General features: G+C 40.5%; 1 pseudogene; it reads right to left on the reverse strand.

Moving 5' to 3' along the window:
- The window catches only part of LOC103600190, a 48,879-nt pseudogene extending 45,396 nt beyond the window's left edge, over positions 1–3,483 (reverse strand).
- Between the last annotated feature and the right edge of the window lie 2,098 nt (positions 3,484–5,581).

The following is a 5,581-nucleotide window of genomic DNA, read 5'->3' on the forward strand; positions in this document are numbered from 1 at the left end:
AACCCGGAGCCTTGGTGTTATCAGCACCGCACTCTCCCGAGTGAGCCACGGGCCGGCCCTATACTTGTTTATAATAGTCTCTAATGATACATTGTATTTCAGTGGTATCAGCTGTAATGCCTCCTTTTTAATTTCTAATTTTTCATTTGGTTCTTCTCTCTTCCTTTTTTAGTTAGCATAGCTAATGACTTGTCTATTTTGTTTATCTTGTCAAAAAACAACTTTTTGTTAGTTTCATTGATCTTTTGTAACTTTTTTTATTATCTCTATTTCATTTAATTCTGCTTTGATCTTAATTATTCTTTTTATCTGCTGATTTTAGGATTGGGTTGTTCTTGTATTTCTAGTTCTTTGAGGTATAGCATTAGGTTGTTTATTTGAAATCTTTTTTTTTTTTTTGGTGTAAGCATTTAAACTTCCCTCTCAGAACTGCTTTTGCAGCATTCTACAGGTTTTGCTATGATGTGTCTTTATTTTCATTAGCTTTGAGAAATTTTTTTTATTTCCTGTTCAATTTCTTCTTGGACCCATAGGTTGTTCAGTAGCATGCTGTTTAATTTTAATGTGTTTATATAGTTTTCAGAGTTTTCTTGTTTTTGACTTCTAGTTTTAATCCATTGTGGTCTGAGAAGACAGTTGATTTCAATTTTTACACATTCATTGGAACTTTATTTGTGACCCAACATGTGGTCAATTTTGGAGAATGTTCCATGTGCTGATGAGAAGAATTTATATTCTGTAGTTGTTGGATGAAATGTTCTGTAGATATCTGCCAAGTCCAGTTGATCTAAAGTATGGCTTAAATCCTGTGTTTACCTGTTGATTTGTTGCCTGGATTATCTGTTCACTGCTGAGAGATGGGAATTCAGGTCCCCAACCCTTTTGTATTTGGGTCTATCCCTTTCTTGAGATCTAATTTGTTTTCTTTATTTATCTGAATGCTCCAGTGTTGGTGCATGTATATTTATGATGTTATGTCTTCTTGCTGGATAGATTCATTTATCATTATATAGTGGAATTCTTTTGGTTGAAAGTCTATTTTATCCAACGTAATAATAGCTACTCCTGCTTGCTTTTGATTTCCATTTGCATGATACATCTTTTTCCATACCTTTGCTCTTACTCCATGTGTCTTTACATGTGAGGTGAGTCTCTAGTAGACAGCATATAGTGGGCCTAGTTTTTTAACCCAATCAGTCAGTCTGCATCTTTTGAGTGGGGGATTTAATCCATTTACATGTAGGGTTGTTACTGAAAGGTAATATATTCTGGCATTTTATTGATTTTTATTTGAATGTTTTGAATATCTTTTGTTTCTTTCTTTCCCTTTTATTGTTTGTCTTTGGTGTTCATTGATTTTTGGAGGTGGTAAGATACAGTTTCTTTCTCTTTCTCATTTGCATTTTTGTTCTACCTGTGGGTTTTGTTCTTTCTTATCATTTTTTGGATTCCAGATCCAGAACTCCTTTGAGGATTTCTTGTAGGGTTGGTGTGAAGGTTAATTCTAGATGTCAACTTGCTTAGATGAAGAAATGCTGAGAAACCTGGTAAAGCACTCTTTTCAGGTGTGTCCATGAGGGTGTTTCCAGCAGAGATTAGTATGAGAGTCTGAGTGGCCTGGGTGTGAAAGACCCACCCTGAGTGTGGGTGGGAACCATCCAATCCGTTGGGGGTCTGGAGAGAACAAAAGACAGAGGAAAGAAGTGAAACTCCCTCTTAGTCTGCTGGAGCTGGGATACACTCTTCTCTCCTGTCTGTGGACATCAGAGCTTAAGACTTCAGCATTTGGGTTCCAGAATTTACACCAAGGACACCATCAGCTTCCTTGGTTTTGAGGCCTTTGGACTTGGACTGAGCCACGCTACTGGCATCCAGTTTATAGATGGCCTATCGTGGGACATTTTTTCATAGCCACGTGAGCTAATTCCCTTAATAAATCCCTCTCATATAATTTTAACATCTTGTTGATTCTGTCTCTCTGGAGAACACTGACTAATACAGTTAGTCATGTGGTGGTGAACTCTTGTAGTTTTCATTTTTCTGGGAAATATACTATTTTTCCTTCATTTCTGAAGGATACCCTTGCTGGGTATAGTATACTTATCTACCAGTTTTTTTCTTTTAGAATTTTGAATATATCATCCCATTCTCTTCTGGTCTGTAGAGTCTGTTGAGAAGTCTGCTGTAGTTTGATGTGGACGACCTTATAAGTGAATCGATGCCTTTCTCCGGCTGTTTTTAGGATTCTCTCTTTGTCTTCGAGTTTTGCCAGTTTGATTATAATGTGTCTCAGAGAAGACCTCTTTGGATTGAATCTGGGACTCTTTGAACTTCCTAAATCTTCAGGTCTGTGTCTTTCCCTATACCTGGGATGTTTTCTGCTATTATTTCATTGAATATGTTCTCAATGCCTTTTCCTTTCTCTTCCCCTTCAGGAATACCCATGATTCAGGTGTTTGTGTTCTTAAGTTTGTCTGCTATCTCACTTAGATTTTGTTCTTTTTTTTTAAATAATTTTTTTTCTGAGTTATTTTGAAGAGACTGACTTCAAGATTCGAAATTCATTCTTCTGTTTGCTCTAGTCTGCTGCTTAAGCTCTCAGTGTGTTTTTATTTCATTGAAGACTCCTTCAGTTCCATGAGTTCTGCTACATTCTTTTTTAAAATATTAATCTCTTTGTAAATTTCCTCCTTCTTATCTTGGATAGTTTTGCTCAGTTTATTGTGTCATCTAACTGCATCTTCTTGTTTATCATAGAGTTTCCTTAAGATTTTTACTCAGACTTCTTTTTTAGTCATTTCAAGGGTTTCCTGCTGTACGAAGTCTGGCTCATGAGAGTTATTGTATTCCTCTGGTGGACTCACATTTTCTTGGCTTTTTTTTTCTTTCTATTTTTCGTATCTCTTCATCTAGTCATCTGATAGAGCAGTTGCTTCTTCTATTCCTCTCCTTCCCTGGACTCCATTGGGGATCTTCCTTGTGTTTATTCAGTTGAGTGGTTGGTAGTCCACCTGTACAGTGGCAGAGGCTGCTGTGGCTGCTACTATGGTAGCAGGCCACCCTTGCAGTGGTGCTGGTTGTGACAGTGGCTTTGGTGGGCTGCTGATATGGTAGTAGTGGCTCCAGTTGTGGCAGGCTGCTTTCATGATGATGGTGGCTGTCTGGTAGCACCAGTGGTGGCAGTGACTACAGCAGTGGTGATTGCAGCAGCCTCCCGCTTGGCTGTGGTGTCCACAGTCTTGGCTGGTGCAGCTAGAGTGTCCACAGTGGCAGCCGGGTTAATTTGCGGTGGTGGTAAAGGTGGGGGCAGCTGCAACTGCCTCCCTGGTGTCTGCAGTGTCCTTGTTGGCAGTGGGGTTACCTCGTGGGTGTGGCAGCAGCATTGGTGGCAACTGCCTCCATCATGTCTGCACTGTCTGCAGTGATGGTGGCATTACCTTTTAGTGTGGCAGTAGCACTGGCAGCTGCAACTGCCTCCCTCATGTCTGCAGTTTCCACAGCAGCAGTGGGATTACCTTGTGGGGGTGGCAGTAGCTCCAGTGGCTGAAAAAGCCTTCCTTGCATCTGTGATGTGCACAGCAGCAGGGAGGTTACCTCTGGGGAGTGGCAGTGGCACTGGAGACTGCAATTGCCTCTCTTGTATGTGCAGTGTCCTTGGTGACAGTGGGGTTACCTTGCAGGGATGGCCACCTCAGTGGTGGCAGCAACTTCCTCCTTTGTGTCTGCAGTGTCCTTTCTGGCAGCAGAGTTAACTTGTGGCAGCTGCAGCAGCTGCAACTGCTTCATTCATGTATGCAGAATCCTTGGCAGCAGCGGGGTTAACTCAAAGCAGCAGCAGTGTCATAAGCAGCTGTAACTGCCTCACTCCTATCTTCAGTGTCTTTGGCATCAGCGGCACAGGTGGGTGCAACTGCCTTACTCATGTTTCTGGCATCCTTGGCAGCAATGGGTTTAAATCATGGTGGTAGTAATGGCAGCAGTGGCTGCAGCCACCTCTCTCACATCTGTGGAGTCTGCTGTTGTAGCAATGAGCCACCTCCAGGGCTGCTGGGCTGCTGCTGGTGATGGGCGATGGTTTTAGGACTGGACAATGGCGCTATGACTGCAGTGGTGGTGGCAGTGGGCCCGCTTTGATCTTATTCTGTAGGAGGAACATGCCCTGGACACCTCTAGGCCTCCATCTTCCTGGCTAAGTTCTTAAATTTTTTAAAAGAAATTTACTTTTTGAGTAAAATATATTGATTGTACATAATTTATAGGGTACAGAGTTATACTGCAATACCTGTACACAATGCAATGATCTTTCAGGGTAATTAGCATATTCATCATCACAAAACCTTATCATTTCTTTGCAATGAGAACATTTGATCTCTCTTTTAGCCATTTGAGAATATATAATAAGTTATTGTTAATTATAGATACCTAACACTATAGTGCACCACTAGAACTTACTTTTCCTATCTAGCTGTACTTTTGTGTCCATTAACCAACCTCTCTCTATCCCCACACCCCTCTTCCCAGCTTCTAGTAACCACAATTTTACTCTCTACTTCTAAAAGTTCAACTTTATTATTATTATTATTATTTTAGGCTCCCATATTTGAGTGAGAACCTGCAATATTTGATTTTGTGTGCCAGGCTTATTTCACTTTACATAATGTCTTCCAGGCTCATCCATGTTACTAGAAATGACAGAATTTTTTTTTTCATGGCTGAGTAGTATTCCATTGTGTATACATACCTCATTTTATTTATCTACTCATCCGTCAGTGAACACCTAGCTTGAGTCTGTATCTTGGCTATTGTGAATAATGATGTGGTAAACATGGTGTGCAGATATCCCTTCAGGATGCTAATTTATTTTCCATTGGATAAATATACAGTAGTGAGATATGGGTCATATGGCAGTTCTATTTTTAATTTTTTGAGGAACCTCTACACTGTTTTCCATAAGGAATGTACTAATTTACAATCCCACCAACAAAGAAAAGAAAGAGTTCCTCTTTCTCTGCATCCTCACCAGCATTTGCTATTTTCTGTCTTTTGGATAATAGCCAGTCTAAGTGGGTTGAGATGATGATATCTCATTGTGGTTTTGATTTGCATTTCCCTGATGATTAGGGATGTTGAGCATTTTTTCATATACCTGTTGGCCATTTGTATGTCTTTTATTGAGAAATGTCTTTTTAGGTCATTGCTTTTTTTTTTTTTTTTTTGGAGGTTGGCTGGTACAGGATCCAAACCTTTCACCTTGGTGTTAGCAAGGTCAAAGGTACTCTGTCAAGTGAGCTTTGCCCATTTTAAAATCTGGTTATTTTGGGCCGGCCCCGTGGCACACTTGGGAGAGTGTGGTGCTGGGAGTGCAGAGATGCTCCCGCCACGGGCACTGGCCAGTGAGCTCATTGGCTGAGTGCGGTGTGGGCGACACCACACCAAGGGTTGTGATCCCCTTACCAGTCATGAAAAAGACAAAAAAAAAAAGCTGATTATTTCTTTTTTTGATGTTGAGTTGTTTAAGTTCATTGTATATTCTGGATTCCTGCTGGCCGAAGTTTGCAAATATTTTCTCCCATTCTGCTGA

This window comes from Galeopterus variegatus, unplaced genomic scaffold (genome assembly GCF_000696425.1).
Source record: "Galeopterus variegatus unplaced genomic scaffold, G_variegatus-3.0.2 Scaffold3259, whole genome shotgun sequence".
Lineage (NCBI taxonomy): Eukaryota > Metazoa > Chordata > Mammalia > Dermoptera > Cynocephalidae > Galeopterus > Galeopterus variegatus.